General features: G+C 43.7%; 1 protein-coding gene across 6 annotated transcripts in view; it reads right to left on the reverse strand.

Moving 5' to 3' along the window:
- Positions 1-20,912, reverse strand: part of LOC147436126 (ABC transporter D family member 1-like) — a 67,803-nt gene extending 46,891 nt beyond the window's left edge. For 3 of the 6 annotated variants that reach the window (XM_086489028.1, XM_086489030.1, XM_086489031.1), the window contains exon 1: positions 18,803-20,912. The gene's annotated coding sequence lies outside the window, so the exon portion shown is untranslated. The remainder of the gene's footprint in view (positions 1-18,802) is intronic. The other 3 variants (XM_086489026.1, XM_086489027.1, XM_086489025.1) reach the window with 3 other exon arrangements.
- Between the last annotated feature and the right edge of the window lie 261 nt (positions 20,913-21,173).

Raw genomic sequence — 21,173 nt, forward strand, 5'->3', positions numbered from 1 at the left:
AAATTCACTCACACAAGCGCAATATAAATTGAATGAAAACCCTCTGATTGAGAGAGAAAACCCCCAAAAAGGAAAACATAGATAGAGGGTGCAAAGACAGACATCAAGAAACAGGTTTTTTTTTTTTGTGTGTGTGTGTGTGTGTGTGTGTGTGTGTTGTGGGTGGGGGGGGGGGGGGGCTGTGTTAGAGTTTGTCACCTCTTCTATTAGTCCTGGTGGAGCTGCTTGTTACAGTTTGTCACCTGGTGGAGCTGCTAGTGCCCCAATATCTCCCAAGGGCTCATAATAGAAGGTGAGGGCTGTTTTGTGGCTTTGCCTGGCCTATGTGAGGTAGTATTCTCATTTTCAGCCTGTTTCTGCGATTGTTTTGCCCACTCTATATAGTGTATTGCTTGCAGTGCCATAATAGATTGCCTCTTCGGGCTTTAATACTGATTACAAATAGACGGACATGTCTACTTATGCATGGTTACATACATGTAAATATGCATGCATACACACCGACATACATGCACACATTTCAATATATACATATATATGTCTACAACCTCATGCATGCATACAGGTGTATTGGTGAGCGTGTATAAGTAGCAACCAGTATGTTAAGTACTAATACTCCTGGCATGGTATCATAGCTACAGTGTTTAGATTCAACCTTGGAGTGCTTTTGCAACATATTCTAGTGCTATTTTTTCATATTCGGATCTGGTAATATCGCATTTGGTGTGAGTTTCTGAGGATCTGGTACGAGTTTAGCAAGTACAGAGAGTCTATTGGCTGCAATAAATTTCAAATTCCAAGCGGTCATTTTGATTGAGTATAGATTTGGATTTGGAGGTGAAGCATTATGGAGGAGAGACTATTGGGTGGTTGTCCATTTGTGTCTCAGATTTGGTGCTGATTTGGAGTTGTACAGGCTGATTTCAAGCGGTTTCTTCCAAGTACCAAAGCTGACCCACTTCACATGACCACACGTTTCTTTCTAGTCAACATATCGGAAAGTGACTCAAATGATGGTGGTGTTGGATCACCGTCAAGTGCTATGTGGGATAGGTATAAGAAGCACAAACTAGTGACGTGGCAAGCCCCCGAACACATACACACACCCCTTGCGGGAAATGCGCCGACAGGCTGACGTGGCAATGTGTATGGAAACCCGCATAATGAGCTGATTGTTGACATGGCAGATGGTACGGACAGCCAATACGAACGCCCGCAAAACGCGCTAACATGCTGACATGGCAGCGTACGGATCTCCATAAAAAGCGCTGACAAGCCGTACTGATTTTCCGTAAATTACGTTGTCTGTTTTTAGCAGCTTTTGAAGACCAATAGTTTTTGGAACTTTTGCTTTTGGAACTTAGCTGATTTTGAGGCTCTACTTTTGGGCATCCCTTGTAAGAATAAATAAGCCCAAGGGCCTCACTTCTCAGGCATCTAGACGCAGAGACTGAGAGTGAGCACTTGTGGGCTCTTTGTCCTTTGCACACAAATTAATATAAAAATAAATACCGAAAGGGACGCCGGTCTTTGGGGCCAATACCTCTTGGCACGGAACTACGCCGGGCCGTGTCGTCTTTTGTGAACCGTTTTGAAGTAAATCTCTGTTGTGTCGTGGTAGAATCTTGACTTGGGGTGTCCAAGTTTGTTATAGTGGTATCAGAGCACGTCCGATTTCTCTTCTACCGGGAAATCCGATCCCTTATTTCGCGACACTTATGGATTCCAACAAGAATCAGTCGACTTCTTCAGCATCTACGTGGGAGGAGATCATGTAAAAGATTTTAACGATTTAACAGAGGAAGAGTACGGACCACCTGGACCTACTCAGTATGAACTTCAAGAGATGGAACGTCGACAGCAGGTTGACGAGTGCACAAAGAAGATGATCAAATTTCCGAAAGATCCTCAGTTAGAAAAATTTTTGTCTCAGCAATACATCGCTGAAGTGCACACCCAGTGGCAGAAAGCCACCAAACCACCCATCAAACCGGCAATCAAGAAACCTCCTTCTCCAAGGATGTTTACAAAACAAGAACTGCAAGAGGTGGTTCTGTAGGGACTCAATTTGTTCCTTAAAAGAGACCTTTTTAAATGAAGAGGTTGGTAGAAAAGAGTCCAAAACCTCTCGCAATAATCAATCAGCGGACTCCCTACAGAGATCCGAGACTACTACCTTGAACAAAAGTCAAATTCTATTCAAGAATTAATGGGTCATGCGAAACGGGGTTTCTTGATACATTCAGGGAATTCGACTTACCCCACTGATGAGATTCTGGCTCAGAGAACCCGACAGACCTCCAACAATGAAAGTAGAAAGAAAAAGAGTTTCCAAGAAAAGAAGGATAAGGATACACGACCCCATCTGACTCTTCGAGAGAGGGCTAACTATATCAGAGAGGGGAAGTGTTTTGGTTGCGGGGAACAAGGGCACATCTCCGCAAAGTGCTCCAAAAAGGCACAGCAAGAACAAATTGAAGACAGGCCAGAGAGTTCTAGAGCAGCAGAGGAATGTGGCAGAAAAGACGAGATGAAAGCAAGACTGGTACCAGATTGCATGGGTACTGACCCAAGCCTCATTGATGAAAGTACAAAACTTTGTCGAGCTTGGGGCAAAGTGAAAGATCAAGTAGCCCTGATTTTCTTCGATGGAGGAGCCAAGGCAAACTTCATTTCACCTGAATTGGCGGCGTGGCTCAAGATTACACTTAACAAGATGGGACCACCAACAAAGGCAGTTCTAGCGGCACCCGGACGGGACATAGCCATTACACCTATCATTGGCAAACTTCGGTTGCATTGTCAGGGGTATTTAGGGCACGAGGACTTCTACATCATGCCTTTGGAAGGCTGTGACGTCCTCCTCGGAGTCCCTTGTACCATAAGAACAACGCCGTGGTCGATTATTGGGCAAAGAAAGAAACCTTGACAAATGAAAAGGGCCGAAGAATTATACTCGATGTAAAACTGAAGGTCGAGTCCGTCCCTATTGTATCGGCTTCGGCATTTCCAAATTAATAAAATCCAATCTCTTTGTTTACTCAATCTACTTGAAAGAGTTGAATGATGAACACAGAACGAACATGTCTGAACTTGATAAAGAACGTCAAGATTTTCTCCACTCCCATGGTGATTGTTTCTCTGAGGGCCTGCCACGCGAGTTGCCCCCATCTCGCCCTGAGAATCACACTATTGATCTGATTCCTAGAAGCACGCCACCGAACCTTGTTAGCCCAGCCCAGAATGAAGAGATCATGAACCAAGTGAAAGACCTCTTGGAAAAGGGTCTTATCCAACCGAGTACTAAAGAAAGACGGACCTTGGAGAATGTGCATTGATTACAGAGCTCTCAATAAAATCACTATCAAAAATAGATTTCCGATTCCAAGGATCGATAATATTCTTGACCGACTTGAGGGATCCTCTTGTTTCAGCAGGATTGATTTGAAAAGCGGATATCATCAGATCCGAATCGCTCCGAGAGATGTCTACAAGACAGCCTTTCGGACAAGCTTCGGTTTGTATGAAATTTTGGTGATTCCTTTTGGCCTTACCAATGCTCCAGCGACTTTCAACCAAATGATGGATAGTTTTTCCGAGAGTATCGATCTTTTGTCGGCACTTTCTTTGATGACATTATAGTCTTCTCCAAGGATGAGGCAGAACATTGACACCATCTGCTACAGGTCTTTCAGGCATTGTGTGATCACAAGTTAGTTATCAAACGCCAAAAAGAGTGAATTTTTCTTGCCGGAGATACATTTTTTGGGACACATCGTCTCAGCAGCAGAGTACAGATGGACCCGGCCAAGATTGAGACTATACGTGATTGGCCCGATTTGAAGAATGTTCATGAAGTTAGAAGCTTCTTGGGCTTGTGTTCTTACTACCGGCAGTTCATTCGAAAGTTTGCAAAGATAGCTTCCCCTTTGCACATTCTGACACAGAAAGGAGTCCCTTTCTCGTGGGGACCCACAGAGGTGACTACCTTTTAGACACTGAAAGAGAAATTGACTACTAGACCAATGTTGACTTTACCGGATTTGCAAAAATCGTTTGAAGTATATTGTGATGCTTGTGGTCGTAGTCTGGGAGCGGTCTTAATGCAAGAAGGCAATGTGATTCATAGTTACAGGGAATGGCCATTTTCATGTCCCCGTTCCCATCCTAATTTCCCGTCCCAGATTCCCGTTCGGTGTTTCAGATGTGAGTATCCGAAACACGGAATGGCATTTCATGCATGTTGTTGTTCCCCGTTCCCCGTTCCGATTTCCCGTTCCGGGCAACTATGATGTGATTGCCTATGAGAGCCAATTGTTTTCAAGGCCAGAATTGACATCACAAATTTATGAGAAAGAGCTTTTGGCAGTGATCCATGCTCTTACTCAGTGGCGACATAACCTACTCAGAGCCGATTTCACGGTCTTCCCTGATCATCACAACTTACACTACTTCTTGTCACAAAAGTAGCTTTTGGAAAAGCAGATGCGGTGGGCTAACATCTTGTCACAATTTCACTTCTAGATTGTCCATGTTCAGGAACAAAAAAACTTAGTCGTAGATGCATTGTCTCGGAAGCCCCTGGTCTTGGCTATTTCCGTGATTCACCATAGAAGCTTCAAGGACATGGTTGATCAGTATGCCATAGATCCGATTTTCCGATGTATTCACTCGAATACAGAATGGGGAGGTAGTAGCGGGATATTCCATACGGGATGGCTACTTGATGAAGAAAACGATGTTGTACGTCACACAGCCGTTGAGGGAAAAGCTTCTGACTGAGTGCCATTGTCCACCTTTTACGGGTCATCGCGTCATCGACACCACCTTGAGAGGTGTGGAGCGTTACTTCTTTTGGCCGAGACTCAAGAAAGATATGAACGACTTTATCCGCAGTTGTTTAGTATGCCAGAAGGTCAAGTTCGACAAGCATAAGGCACAGGGATTGTTACAACCTTTACCCATTCCCACCCGCCCCTAGAAAAGTATTGCAATGGATTTCATTTTTGATCTTCCGAAGATACAGAGTGGGCATGATGGCATTTGGACTGTCACGGCAGATTTAGAAAGCAAGCTCACTTCATTCCAGTGAAGAAAACAGTCAAGCAAGATCATTTAGCAAGACTGTTCATTGCACACATTTTCAGACTACATGGCATGCCTAAGACAGTAGTCTCCGACAGAGATCCCCGATTCACGAGTTTGTTTTGGAGAGCTATTTGGGAGAACATTGGCACATGGTTGCACTTCTCGTCATCATTCCACCCGCAAACAGATGGGCAATCTGAGATTGCAAATTCACTTGTTCTGGATTTATTGAGGTCTTACATTTATGATCAGAAGACTCAATGGGAAAAAATTTCACCCTTGGTGGAATTTGCCTACAATAACACGATCCACTCTTCGATAGGGAAGGCGCCATTTGAGATCGTTCCACCCTTCCTTAGCACTAAAGATAAGATTTTTGAAGCCGACCAGTACACGAGGGACTTGGACACTGCTTTTGCCAAGGTCCAAGAGGCTTTAGCGAAATCTCAAGAACGACATAGTAAGGCAGCAGCTCGACATCGATGAGATTTGAAATTAAAGGAAGACGATTGTGTGCTCTTACGTTTTGAGAAGGCACGCCTAAGAAAGAAAAAGGGAAAGCAGCGGCTTTTTCCAAAGCTTAGCATGAGGTATTATGGTCCTTTCCAGATAAAAGAAAAGATAAATGATGTCTCCTTCAGATTTAAGCTGCCCGATACTTGGAAGATTCACAATGCATTTCATGTGAGTCTATTGAAGCCTTTTGAGCCTGATGAGCAACCCGAAGTGGAGGAAAGTGAGGAGATACTCGTTCTAAAACAGATTTTGGCACACAAGGACCGAAAGATAAAAGGTAAAGTGATTAGGCGGTTCTTGGTTAAACTCAAGAACTATCCTGCATTGGATGCGAAGTGGATGGAGGAGGAGGATCTAGCAGATACTCCTCAGATTTTGAAACTTTACCTTGAAGCATTCGGTTTAGCATAGTCTACTCCGATAGAACACCGAATTCAACAAGGGTGAATCTAGTGCAACAGGTTTGCACAAGAGGGGAGTCACTCCGCTCCTTTGTCAACGGATTACCCCGATTTTGAATAGAGTCACTGATGTCCCCTTTGGGTCCTTTGGTTTCAGGGATACTAATGGGCTAACCAAAATTCTGTTGTATGATTTTATGACAGGAATTCCCGAAATTGAAAATGATTGATTTGTACTTGACTTGTTTGAGTACAGGAATTGAAAGACGAAATGACTGCAGCATTTCGGTCTCATAAATCCCTATAGACATAATTGCAATAAGGATTAGTTAATCGAGCATCCGTGAGGTCTTACTAAATACGTTGCCGACGGTCATGGTCTAAGATTTGATATGAATTTGTCTGTGATTTGTCATGTGATGTCCTGTGATGTGACTGTCGTTTGTACAAGTGCTAGATGTGTCGTGTCTAGTGCGTCGGTACTAACAATCAGTGTCTACTAAGACAGTTTATGGCCTCTGTCTATTTTACAGTGTAATCGAGGGCGATTACAATTCTTTCAAGAGGGGGGTATGTCACAAACTGGTGACGTGGCGCAGGTCCCCCGGACATAAACACGCACATATTCTGCGGAAAATGCACCAACATGCTGACGTGGCAATGTGTACAGAAACCCACATAATGCGTTGACTGCTGATGTGGCAAACGGTACGGACAGCCAGTACGGATGCTCTGCAAAACGCACTGACATGCTGACGTGGCAGCGTACGGATCTCTGTAAAAAGTGTTGACAAGCCGTATGGATTTTTCGTAAATTACATGGCTGTCTTTAGTAGCTTTTGAAGACGAGTAGTTTTTGGAACTTTTGCTTTTGGAACTTAACTGATTTTGGGGCTCTGCTCTTGGGTATCCCTTGTAAGAATACATAAGCCCAAGGGCCTCACTTTTCTAAGGGCATCTGGGCGCAGAGACTGAGAGTGAGCACCTGCGGGCTCTTTGTACTTTGCACACAAATTAATTTAAAAATAAATACCGAAAGGGGCGCCAGTCTTTGGGGCAAATACCTCTTGGCACGGAACTACGCCGGGCCGTGTCGTCTTTTGTGAACTGTTTTGAAGTGAATCTCTGTTGTGTCGTGGTAGAATCTTGACTTGGGGTATCCAAGTTTGTTACAATACCAGTAAGAAACCTATGAACATACCTATCCTTCCCGACTTTTCTGGCTGATTGTCAGTTAGACGATACCAACTATAGTACTTGCAGAATGACAATGATGGCGGATTATACTTGTATGATCTCAAATTCTTTGTGATCAAGAAGGTGGAGAAGCCATCTACAGTGGGGGAGGGAGTTGTCCTCTGCTGAGAGTGGAGTCTACAACAGTAACTCTTGCACATGCCTTTATAACACAAATGGAAAATCGAGATTCCTCAGGATCAAATACCTTTGGAACAAGGGGGGATTTTACTTCCCTCAAGTCTTGAGATTGGGTCATTGACAGTGGTCCTGTTAGGTACATGAATCCTTCTTGTGATTTGATGTATGATCTAAAGTAGTCTAAAGGTTCAATTATATATGAAGACACATCAATGGCTCCTATACAGAGTAAGGGGGCTATGGAGCTTATTCCAGACAACAGAGGGGGAATGTATATCTCCCATTATCATGTGCCTCGATGATTAACACATGATGTTCGTTTATGAGCGTTATAGACTTCGCATGGTGGTACCATTTGATGAGCACAGGGTGTCGATTTGAGATAGAGCTGCCAGCTTGGAAGTCAGAGGGGATACACTTGTGTGTGGATTGTACCGACATGATCCTCTTCCTTCATATTTGGACTACGTACCGGACTTGAAGAGGAAGAGGATAAGCCGACCAACCGAATCGAAGGATCAAAAGCTGATGTGGCAACCCAAAAATTGCAGCAATTATCATGCTGTAAAATACGATGAACAATCCGTGGCTGGCGTCCATACGGATGTTATGACCTGGCTTTTGGACGCTGGAGCTTTTTCTGGCAAAGTCATGAAGTAATTGACTTTAATTTTTTTTTTGTCAATTATGTAAGCAGTTGTTTTTAGTGCTTTTGAGCACTCTATAAAAGTAGGGCCAAGTGCCTATAAATATGTGGCATTGTGAGATCATCAGTTGGGAGATTACACAACTTTGAGCTTAATGTAAAGAAATATTGCAAGAGTCGCCTAGTTGAGGGCCTAGTGCATCCGAGTGGAGTACATCACCTCACTATGTCTCGTCTCAAGTGTTTAGTTCTTTTTCAATTCAAGTACTCAAGTATTTGCAGATTGTTCTTGTTGTGTTAAAGTCTGTTCCAATCAATCTTCTTGGTGTCACATGGTGCCCTCTGGTTACAATCGTCTTGGCCCTCTTGGCTGTAGCACCCGTTACTATTGTTTCGAGGCCTATGTTCTTTTAACCATAGGTGCCTTACTACTCTAACGCCATTTTCATGGCCTTCTCCTGCATATACGAAAGCAACATGGTGGGGTATAGGCCCAGATAAAATAGCCAATGGGCCAAGTGAAGAAGATGAAGGCCGAGCGTCACCCTGCCACATCTAGAAACCCTGAGGAGGAATCCCATCGTATACTACGCACTATATGAATGAGCTTAGACCAAATCATTGCAAGCGTGTCGAAAGTGGCGAAGGCTGTGCTCTGGCTTTAGTTGAGAACAATGCACTTCCCGAATGCAATAGGTAGCCACCCTAACAACAAGAAACGTCGTCGGTCCCAAGCATGGGCTGAAAGTTGGGGGCCAAAAAAAGCAATATCAAAAGAGAGAGAGTGCTTAAATGAAAGCTTCTCACCCAAAAGTTTATATCGCATTGTTTTTTTTCATGCTTTCTTAGATGCAAGCACCCCAGTGCTTAAAAGTACAAACAATTTCTCAATGAGTGATCTACCATGGGAATTATTTGAGTTAGAAACTGAAAGCTTTGCAACAAACCTGGTGATTGAAACCTAGTAGGGGACAAATCAAAAAGATTTGTGCAGCAAAACCGAGTTTCCAATGCTGGTAGCTATCCTTGTACAGAAAAAGAAGAAGAGAGCTTTTAACGTCGTAGGAACAACCTCAAGGGACCTCAAACTAGATGTATCTGACGATAGTAGTTGTTTGTAAAGAAGAAGAAGAAGATGTATCTAATGAGTCTTGAGCTCAAGACCTGTTTACTCAAGCAAAAACTGGGATAGCCAATCTGCCACACTTGGGTGATAGAGTTTCTTCAAGTTTCGTCTTCTTATTATGTCTGTTGGATAATCGACTTATTGTATGAATAGGGCCAAAGTTTAGGCACACCATGATGTCTAAGCTACTCTTCCTTCTGTGACCATGCATCAGCTACTATGATGAAACTTGAAGTTAGCGTCTTTAAAGGGAGTGTATGTCAAAGATAGTGTACATTTAGAGAAGCCCCTTACAGCATATCCTAAAAGCCGACATCCCATATATGTTATGAACCCAAGTCATATGATTTTGCTAAGGGGAATGTATCTCATCAGTTAAGGTGATTACCTAGAAAGTGGTCCATCTCTCTCTCTCTCTCTCTCTCTCTCTCTCTCTCTCTCTCTCTCTCTCTCTCTCTCTCTCTCACACACACACACACACAAGCACACCCACCCACACAGACCCATACATACACGCATGCATGCACACAGAATACAACAAACGCAAGGCACACCTGTTGCGCGCGATGTCGGATGGTGACTACCAGGCCATAAGCTGATATTCCACTGCTTTTCGACGTACACGCGAACTATTTATTGCTGTGCTTTTTTGAATGAATGAGGGCGTGTCCAAAGTACTTCAAATTTGCAACTTCACTCTACGGAACTCATACCCCTTTCACACATAACCACCCGACCATGTGGTTGGTGAGGTTGCGTGAAGGCCTTTCCAAGTCATAATGTTTTATAACTGGAGTGCTTCGTTAGCCGCAGAGTCCGAGGGTTACATGCATACGCCCCCCTTCAAATGCGAGTGTCCGATTGCCGTGGTTCAAAGGTGTATCTCGAAAGAATGAGATACCGATCGTAGTGCTTCAGAGGGGTACCTTGCAGAAAACCACGAGGAGGGTTAGAGGTTTGTCAAGCTCAATGTTCGTAAGCATACAGAATGTCAATGTTATTAATTGTTTGTTGTTCCAATTTTTATGTTTAAAAAAAAAACAAAACATGCAAGTTTCCCTGCACGGGGGAGTTTGCACAGTCCTCCCCAATTTTTATAATACGAGGAAATGTGACATTCCCACGGCAGCGTGCAATTCTCAGTGTGTTCATTAACTGCATTCGCAGTTAAAAAAATGTCAAAAATCAGAGAATGATAATCTTACTCACTGCGCGATTGAATGTCTGTCGTCGATGCACCTTGCATTAACGATGCTGGGTATCTCCTCCTCTTAACTGGCATCTGGAGGGCGGCGTATGCATGTAACCCTTGGACTCTGCGGCGGCTAACGAAGCACTCTAGTTGTAAAACATTGTGACTTGGAAAGGCCTTCACGCAACCTCACCAACCACATGGTCGGGCGGTTATGTGTGAAAGGGGTATGAGTTCGGTAGAGTGAAGTTGCAAATTTGAAGTACCTTGGACGCACCCTCGTTCATTCAAAAAAACACAACAATAAATAGTTCGCGTGTACGTCGAAAAGCAATGGAATATCAGCTTATGGCCTGGTAGTCACCATCCGACATCGCGCGCAACAGGTGTGCCTTGCGTTTGTTGTATTCTGTGCGCATGCATGCGTGTATGTATGGGTCTGTGTGGATGGGTGGGTGTGCTTGTGTGTGTGTGTGTGTGTGTAAGAGAGAGAGAGAGAGAGAGAGAGAGAGAGAGAGAGAGAGAGATGGATCACTTTGCAGGCAATCACCTTAACTGATGAGATACATTCCCCTTAGCAAAATCATATGACTTGGATTCATAACATATATGGGATGTCGGCTTTTAGGATATGCTGTAAGGGGCTTCTCTAAATGTACACTATCTTTGACATACACTCCCTTTAAAGACGCTAACTTCAAGTTTCATCATAGTAGCTAATGCATGGTCACAGAAGGAAGAGTAGCTTAGACATCATGGTGTGCCTAAACTTTGGCCCTATTCATACAATAAGTCGATTATCCAATAGACATAATAAGAAGCGAAACTTGAAGAAACTCTCTATCACCCAAGTGTGGCAGATTGGCTATCCCAGTTTTTGCTTGAGTAAACAGGTCTTGAGCTCAAGACTCATTAGATACATCTTCTTCTTCTTCTTTACAAACAACTACTATCGTCAGATACATCTAGTTTGAGGTTCCTTGAGGTTGTTCCTACGACGTTAAAATCTCTCTTCTTCTTTTTCTATACAAGGATAGCTACCAACATTGGAAACTCGGTTTTGCTGCACAAATCTTTTTGAGTTGTCCCCTACTAGGTTTCAATCATTTACCAGGTTTGTTGCAAAGCTTTCAGTTTCTAACTCAAATAATTCCCATGGTAGATCATTCACTGAGAAATTGTTTGTACTTTTAAGCACTGGGGTGCTTGCATCTAAGAAAGCATGAAAAAAAACAATGCCATATAAACTTTTGGGTGAGAAGCTTTCATTTAAGCACTCTCTCTTTTGATATTGCTTTTTATGGCTCCCAACTTTCAGTCCATGCTTGGAACCGACGACGTTTCTTGTTGTCAGGGTGGCTACCTATTGCACTCGGGAAGTGCATTGTTCTCAACTAAAGCCAGAGGACAGCCTTTGCCACTTCCGACGCGCTTGCAATGATTTGGTCTAAGCTCATTCATATAGTGCGTAGTATATGATGGGATTCCTCCTCAGGGTTTCTAGATGTGGCAGGGTGACGCTCGGCCTTCATCTTCTTCACTTGGCCCAGTGGCTATTTTATCTGGGCCTATACCCCACCATGTTGCTTTCGTATATGCAGGAGAAGGCCATGAAAATGGCGTTAGAGTAGTAAGGCACCTATGGTTAAAAGAACATAGGCCTCGAAACAATAGTAACGGGTGCTACAGGGGCCAAGACGATTGTAACCAGAGGGCGCCATGTGACACCAAGAAGATTGATTGGAACAGACTTTAACACAACAAGAACAATCTGCAAATACTTGAGTACTTGAATCGAAAAAGAACTAAACACTTGAGATGAGACATAGTGAGGTGATGTACTCCACTCGGATGCACTAGGCCCTCAACTAGGCGACTCTTGCAATATTTCTTTACATTAAGCTCAAAGTTGTGTAATCTCCCAACTGATGATCTCACAATGCCACATATTTATAGGCACTTGGCCCTACTTACATAGAGTGCTCAAAAGCACTAAAAACAACTGCTTACATAATTGACCAAAAAAAATTTAAAGTCAATTACTTCATGACCTTGCCAAAAAAAGCTCCAGCGTCCAAAAGCTAGGTCATAACATCCGTATGGATGCCAGCCACGGATTGTTCATCGTATTTTACAGCATGATAATTGCTGCAATTTTTGGGTTGCCACATCAGCTTTTGATCCTTCGAGTCGGTTGGTCAGCTTATCCTCTTCCTCTTCAGGTCCGGTACGTAGTCCAAATATGAAGGAAGAGGATCATGTCAGTACAATCCACACACAAGTATATCCCCTTTGACTTCCAAGCTGGCAGCCCTATCTCAAATCGACACCCTGTGCTCATCAAATGGTACCACCATGCGAAGTCTACAACGCTCATAAACGAACAATATGTGTTAATCAAAATGAGGCACATGATAATGGGAGATATACATTCCCCCTCTGTTGTCTGGAATAAGCTCCATAGCCCCCTTACTCTGTATAGGAGTCATTGATGTGTCTCCAGATATAATTGAACCTTTAGACTACTTCAGATCATACATCAAATCACAAGAAGGATTCATGTACCTAACAGGACCACTGTCAATGACCCAATCTTAAGACTTGAGGGAAGTAAAATCCCCCCCTGTTCCAAAGGTATTTGATCCTGAGGAATCTCGATTTTCCATTTGTGTTATAAAGGCATGTGCAAGAGTTACTGTTGTAGACTCCACTCTCAGCAGAGGACAACTCCCTCCCCCACTGTAGATGGCTTCTCCACCTTCTTGATCACAAAGAATTTGAGATCATACAAGTATAATCCGCCATCATTGTCATCCTGCAAGTACTATAGTTGGTATCGTCTAACTGACAATCAACCAAAAAAGTCGGGAAGGATAGGTATCTTCATAGGTTTCTTACTGGTATTGTAACAAAATTGGATACCCCAAGTCAAGATTCTACCACGACACAAAAGAGATTCGCTTCAAAACAGTTCACAAAAGACGACACGGCCCGGCGTAGTTCCGTGCCAAGAGGTATTTGCCCCAAAGACTGGCGCCCCTTTCGGTATTTATTTTTAGATTAATTTGTGTGCAAAGTACAAAGAGCCCGCGGGTTCTCACTCTCAGTCTCTGCGTCCAGATGCCCTTAGAAAAGTGAGGCCCTTGGGCTTATTTATTCTTACAAGGGATGCCCAAGAGCAGAGCCCCAAAATCAGTTAAGTTCCAAAAGCAAAAGTTCCAAAAACTACTCGTCTTCAAAAGCTGCTAAAGACAGCCATGTAATTTACGAAAAATCCGTACGGCCTGTCAACACTTTTTACAGAGATCCGTACGCTGCCACGTCAGCGTGTCAGCACGTTTTGCAGAGCATCCGTACTGGCTGTCCGTACCGTTTGCCACATCAGCAGTCAGCGCATTATGCGGGTTTCTGTACACATTGCCACGTCAGCCTGTCGGTGCATTTTCCGCAGGATATGTGTGTGTTTATGTCCGGGGGACCTGTGCCACGTCACCAGTTTGTGACATACCCCCCTCTTGAAAGAATTGTAATTGCCCTCGATTACACTGTAAAACAGACAGAGGCCATAAACTGTCTTAGTAGACACTGATTGTTAGTACCGACGCACTAGACACGACACATCTAGCACTTGTAGAAACGACAGTCACATCACTCGACATCACATGACAAATCACAGACAAATTCATATCAAATCTTAGACCATGACCGTCGGCAACGTATTTAGTAATCGCATCTAGATCCATTCCGGACCTCACGGATGCTCGATTAACTAATCCTTATTGCAATTATGTCTATATGGATTTATGAGACCGAAATGCTGCAGTCATTTCGTCTTTCAGTTCCTGTACTAAAACAAGTCTAGTACAAATCAATCATTTTCATTTTCGGAAATTCCAATCATAAAATCATACAGTAGAATACTGGTTAGCCCATTAGTATCCCTAAAACCCAAAGGACCCAAAGGGGACATCAGTGACACTAGTTAAAATCGGGGTAATCCGTTGACAAAGGAGCGGAGTGACTCCCCTCTTGTGCAAACCCGCTGCACTAGATTCACCCTTGCTGAATTCGGGGTTCTATCGAAGTAGACTATGCTAAACCGAATGCTTCAAGGTAAAGTTCCAAAATCTGAGGAGTATCTGCTAGATCCTCCTCCTCCATCCACTTCGCATCCAATGCAGGATAATTCTTGAGTTTAACCAAGAACCGCCTAATCACTTTACCTATTATCTTTCGGTCCTTGTGTGCCAAAATCTGTTCTAGAACGAGGTTGCTCATCAGGCTCCCCGTCATTGGGCACATCCCCTTTAAAAGGCTTCAATCGAGTCACATGAAATGCATTGTGAATCTTCCAAGTATCGGGTAGCTTGAATCTGAAGGAGACATCATTTATCTTTTCTTTTATCTGGAAAGGAACATAATACCTCATGCTAAGCTTTGGAAAAAGCCGCTGCTTTCCCTTTTTCTTTCTTAGGCGTGCCTTTTCAAAACGTAAGAGCTCACAATCGTCTTCCTTTAATTTCAAATCTCATCGATGTCGAGCTGTTGCCTTACTATGTCGTTCTTGAGATTTCGTTGAAGCCTCCTGGACCTTGGCAAAAGCAGTGTCCCAGTCCCCCGTGTACTGGTCGGCTTCAAAAATCTTATCTTTAGTGCTAAGGAAGGGTGGAACCTTCGGATGATCTCAAATGGCGCCTTCCGTGTCGAAGAGTGGATCGTGTTATTGTAGGCAAATTCCACCAAGGGCAAAAAAATTTCCCATTGAGTCTTCTGATCAGAAATGTAAGACCTCAATAAATCCAGAACAAGTGAATTTGCAATCTCATATTGCCCATCTGTTTGCGGGTGGAATGATGACGAGAAGTGCAACCATGTTCCAATGTTCTCCCAAATAGCCCTCCAAAACAAACTCATGAATCTGGGATCTCTGTCGGAGACTATTGTCTCAGCCATGCCATGTAGTCTGAAAATCTGTGCAATGAACAGTCTCACTAAATGATCTAGCTTGACTGTTTTCTTCACTGGAATGAAGTGAGCTTGCTTGCTAAATTTGCCGCTGACAGTCCAAATGCCATCATGCCCACTCTGTATCTTCGGGAGATCAAAAATAAAATCCATTGCAATACTTTCCTAGGGGCGGGTGGGAATGGGTAAAGGTTGTAACAATCCCCGTGCCTTATGCTTGTCGAACTTGACCTTCTGGCATACTAAACAACTGCGAACAAAGTCGTTCATATCTTTCTTGAGTCTCGGCCAAAAGAAGTAACGCTCCACACCTCTCAAGGTGGTGTCGATGCTGCGATGATCCGTAAAGGGTGGACAATGGCACTCAGTCAGAAGCATTTCCCTCAACGGCTCTGTGACGTACAACATCGTTTTCTTCATCAAGTAGCCATCCCTATGGAATATCCCGCTACTACCTCCCCATTCTGTATTCGAGTGAATACCGCTCCAAGACTACGACCACAAGCATCACAATATACTTTAAACGATTTTTGCAAATCCCGTAAAGTCAACACTGGTCTAGTAGTCAATTTCTCTTTCAGTGTCTGAAAGGTAGTCACCTCTGTGGGTCCCCACGAGAAAGGGACTCCTTTCTGTGTCAGAATGTGCAAAGGGGAAGCTATCTCTGCAAACTTTCAAATGAACCGCCGGTAGTAAGAACACAAGCCCAAGAAGCTTCTAACTTCACGAACATTCTTCAAATCGGGCCAATCACGTATAGTCTCAATCTTGGCCGGGTCCATCTGTACTCTGCTGCTGAGACGATGTGTCCCAAAAAATGTATCTCCGGCAAGAAAAATTCACTCTTTTTGGCGTTTGATAACTAACTTGTGATCACACAATGCCTGAAAGACCTGTAGCAGATGGTGTCGATGTTCTGCCTCATCCTTGGAGAAGACTATAATGTCATCAAAGAAAGTGCCGACAAAAGATCGATACTCTCGGAAAAACTATCCATCATTTGGTTGAAAGTCGCTGGAGCATTGGTAAGGCCAAAAGGCATCACCAAAATTTCATACAAACCGAAACTTGTCCGAAAGGCTGTCTTGTAGACATCTCTCAGAGCGATTCGGATCTGATGATATCCGCTTTTCAAATCAATCCTGCTCAAACAAGAGAATCCCTCAAGTCGGTCAAGAATATCATCGATCCTTGGAATCGGAAATCTATTTTTGATAGTGATTTTATTGAGAGCTTTGTAATCAATGCACATTCTCCAAGGTCCGTCTTTCTTTAGTACTCGGCTGGATAAGACCCTTTTCCAAGAGGTCTTTCACTTGGTTCATGATCTCTTCATTCTAGGCTGGGCTAACAAGGTTCGGTGGCGTGCTTCTAGGAATCAGATCAATAGTGTGATTCTCAGGGCAAGATGGGGACAACTCGCGTGTCATGCCCTCAAAGAAACAATCAGTATGGGAGTGGAGAAAATCTTGACGTTCTTTATCAAGTTAAGACATGTTCGTTTTGTGTTCATCATTCAACTCTTTCAAGTAGATCGAGTAAACAAGAGACTGGATTTTATTAATTTGGAAATGGCCGAAGCCGATACAATAGGGACGGACTCGCCCTTCAGTTTTACATCGAGTATAATTCTTCGGCCCTTTTCATTTGTCAAGGTTGCTTTCTTTGCCCGATAATCGACCACGGCGTTGTTCTTATGGTACCAAGGGACTCCGAGGAGAACGTCACAGCCTTCCAAAGGCATGATGTAGAAGTCCTCGTGCCCCAAATACCCCTGACAATGCAACCAAAGTTTGCCAATGATAGGTGTAATGGCTATGTCCCGTCCGGGTGCCACTAGAACTGCCTTTATTGGTGGTCCCATCCTGTTAAGTGTAATCTTGAGCCGCGCCGCCAATTCAGGTGAAATGAAGTTGGCCTTGGCTGCTCTGAGTAGTGTCCTCCAGAGAAGGCTATGTTAAGCTGCTGAATGAAGGCCAAAGTCCTCAGAGCATCTCGGAACCCAGAAAAGGATTCAAATTTTATCGACTGTCCACCTTCTTTGAATTCTTTGAATTCTTTTGCTTTCTTGCTTTTGTTTTCGAGGAAGTCATATTGGTTGGCTTTGTAAAAGTGCTTCTTCTTTGCATAAAACATATGATCATCGGAGTCCGAACTGTCAGAGGTTAACTCCTCTGTAGAGCTATCAGAAACCGGGCAAAATATGGGTTTCTTTGCCTTTTTCTTGCCCTTTCCGAAGCTTTGCTTTTTGCTTCGCTTTTTGCCCTTCCTGTCCTCCTCGCTCGAGTCCGAAGAGCTAGAAGAACTGTGAGAAGAAGAGGAAGAAGAAGAATTGGGTAGTCCTTCAAATCGTACACGCTTCTTCTGCTTTCTTGCAGATGCAAAAGAAGATTGAAGGCCCAAATAACCAGGGTAGTCAGTCCCCTTCTTACGCTTTTTCAACTGCTTTTTGAATTGATTGTTCACGTCCAAAAGCTGATTGATCTGAGTCCGAACCACCTCTTGCAGTTCTTGTTTTGTAAACATCCTTGGAGAAGGAGGTTTCTTGATTGCCGGTTTGATGGGTGGTTCGGTGGCTTTCTGCCACCACTGGGTGTGCACTTCAGCGATGTATTGCTGAGACAAAAATTTTGCTAACTGAGGATCTTTCGCAAATTTGATCATCTGCTTTGTGCACTCGTCAACCTGCTGTCGACGTTCCATCTCTTGAAGTTCATACTGAGTAGGTCTACGTGGTCCGTACTCTTCCTCTGTTAAATCGTTAAAATCTTCTACATGATCTCCTCCCACGTAGCAAATGCTGAAGAAGTCGACTGATTCTTGTTGGAATCCATAAGTGTCGCGAATTAAGGGATCGGATTTCCCGGTAGAAGAGAAATCGGACGTGCTCTGATACCACTATAACAAACTTGGACACCCCAAGTCAAGATTCTACCACGACACAACAGAGATTCACTTCAAAACGGTTCACAAAAGACGACACAGCCCGACGTAGTTCCGTGCCAAGAGATATTGGCCCCAAAGACCGGCGCCCCTTTCGGTATTTATTTTTATATTAATTTGTGTGCAAAGGACAAAGAGACCACAGGTGCTCACTCTCAGTCTCTGCGTCCAGATGCCCTGAGAAGTGAGGCCCTTGGGCTTATTTATTCTTACAAGGGATGCCCAAAAGCAGAGCCTCAAAATCAGCTAAGTTCCAAAAGCAAAAATTCCAAAAACTATTGGTCTTCAAAAGCTGCTAAAAACAGACAACGTAATTTACGAAAAATCAGTACGGCCTGTCAGCGCTTTTTATGGAGATCCGTACGCTGCCACGCCAGCATTTATGCGGGTTTCCATACACATTGCCACGTAAGCCTGTCGACGCATTTCCCGCAGGGTGTGTGTGTGTGTGTGTTCGGGGGCTTGCCATGTCACTAGTTTGTGCTTCTTATACCTATCCCACATAGCACCTGACGGTGATCCAACACCACCATGAAACAAACATGTACCTGGTGCTAGATTGTGTTGTTGTGGGCTTTCGAGCTGGGAAGAGGCAAGCGATAGCTGATTTTCCGAATGTCCCTTGCAAAGAATAAATACAAAGCGTTAGAAAAGTAATAGCACAATGTTGAAGGTTCTAAGAATATTCTTATTATTTGTATGTGTTCTTTCATTCTTATGTTATAGAAAAAAAAGAAAACGTGTTGGTGTCCTTGCACGGGGGAGTTTGCATAGTCCTCCCCAATTTTTATAATACGAGGGAACGTGCCATTCCCACGGTAGCATGCAATTTTCAGTGTGTTCTTTTTACTGTGTTCTCAGTGTTCAAGTTTAGAATGTGGCACTTCTTACTCACCGCACGCTGGAATATGTCGCCGTTGCAAATGTAGAGGAGATGTGTCCAAGGTTCTCTTGATCTGTTTGCAATGTAACACGGTAGAGTTAGACCATAACTAGTTGCGCCTGCAGAAACGAGCTGAGTAAGGTAGTTGAAGCTGGACATACTGTTCAACTAGCCACTGGGTCTAGTTACACACAAAGCTGCTATGATTGCTACGCGGGGAAGGTGCAGAGGCTTTACTGCAAAAGAAGGTCGATTCCAATATGCCGATGAGGCAAACAATGACATTGTCGACCTTCTACTGCTGGAATGAATAGGGAGGAGCTTGGCCTATAGAATCTATGATATTGAAGAATGCTCTCGCCATGTCGACGAGGCAAGCTTTTCTTCATGGCTCTTTGCTTTCATGTGAACAGGCATAAGGTGTCAGTACAACAGCTAGCTAGGCGTTGCCACTTCCAACACCATAGATGGGTGTTGCCACTCCCAACACCATAGATCAGAGAATGAGTGGTAGGCAGAAGGGTTCGATGGTTCTATTAAAGCTCTGCGCGAACAAGTACTTCTAACTTTTGTCTCCATTGCTTTCTCTTATATGACTTCATATGTGAGCAGAAGCTGCTAATTAACCTCCTAATAAGTTGCTTAAGCATACGGTAAATGCGAGCTATTTTGGAGCACATAAGAAAAACATGGAAAGAGAAGGGTAATCTGTAGACCCACATGCAGCAATGCTTGTTTGCTTTCTGCAGTACTAGCTACAAAGAAGTCACAGCAATTACTATTGTGAGTATGTGTGTGCAGAAATTTTAACGTGCTGCGATGATGGCTTCGGTTGAAAGGAGGAGCGTCAAAAGATGCTACTAGCTTCATAGCCTTCTCTCTCTCTCTCTCTCTCTCTCTCTCTCTCTCTCTCTCTCATACAGTGGCCAGAGACAAACCTGTAGACAAATCTCGAAGTTGATTACCTTGGAACCTGCGAATTGGAAGCTGATTACTCTTGGAACCTGTGAACTGCTTGTGGAGAAGATCGAATTGCTCCTGCGAACTGCTTATGGAGAAGATCGAATTGCTCTTGGGAACTTTTGTCTCCATTGCTTTCTCTTATATGACTTCATATGTGAGTAGAATATGTGAGTAGAAGCTGCTAATTAACCTCCTAATAAGTTGCTTCAGCGTACGGTATATGTGAGCTATTTTGGAGCACATAAGAAAAGCATGGAAATTGAAGGGTAATATGTAGACCCACATGCAGCAATGCTTGTTTGCTTCCTGCAGTACTAGCTACAAAGAAGTCACAGTCTCGTGTAGCAATTACTACTGTGAGTGTGTGTGTGCGGAAATTTTAACGTGATGGATGATGGCTTCGGTTGAAAGGAGGAGCGTCAAAAGATGCTACTAGCTTCATAGCCTTCTCTCTCTCTCTCTCTCTCTCTCTCTCTCTCTCTCATACAATGGCTAGAGACAAACCTATAGACAAATCTCGAAGTTGATTACCCTTGGAACCTGCGAATTGCTTATGGAGAAGATCAAATTGCTCTTGGGAGCAACGAAGTAAAGATTGCTTACTTCTGGGAGAGTGCGAACTGCTTGTGGAGAAGAACGAATTGCTCGTGAGACAAAGCACAATGCTGTTTGTATTTTATTCACTTGGTAGCTTCTGACGGCGTAGTTTTTTGTAGAGCTTTTCTGCAGGGCTTTTTTTTCGCGCGCTGGGCTTTTGAGCGCTACCGAGCTTAGAGCTTTTGGAGGCAAAGCCGGCGTCGTTTTTTTTTAAGCATTTGAGCGCTGCGCGCGCTGGGTTACGGAGCGTGCTTTTTTTAGAGCTTTTGGAGCCACGTGGGCTGTTGGACGGGCCAAGGATTGAATTATGCCCACTACGCTAACGACGTAAAAAGGGGCCAAGAAAGTGAGCAAGGGTGTGAGTTGTGATGAGGGGTTAATAGTTGGTTGTTGAACCACGATCTGCACCCCAAAATATGGGTAGCATACCGCTAGACCAATCCGTTGTTTGCCCGCCCACCATCGCCATCTTCTTA

The sequence above is a fragment of the Adiantum capillus-veneris genome, chromosome 18 (assembly GCF_014529385.1).
Source record: "Adiantum capillus-veneris isolate H3 chromosome 18, ASM1452938v2, whole genome shotgun sequence".
In the NCBI taxonomy this organism is placed as follows: Eukaryota; Viridiplantae; Streptophyta; class Polypodiopsida; order Polypodiales; family Pteridaceae; genus Adiantum; species Adiantum capillus-veneris.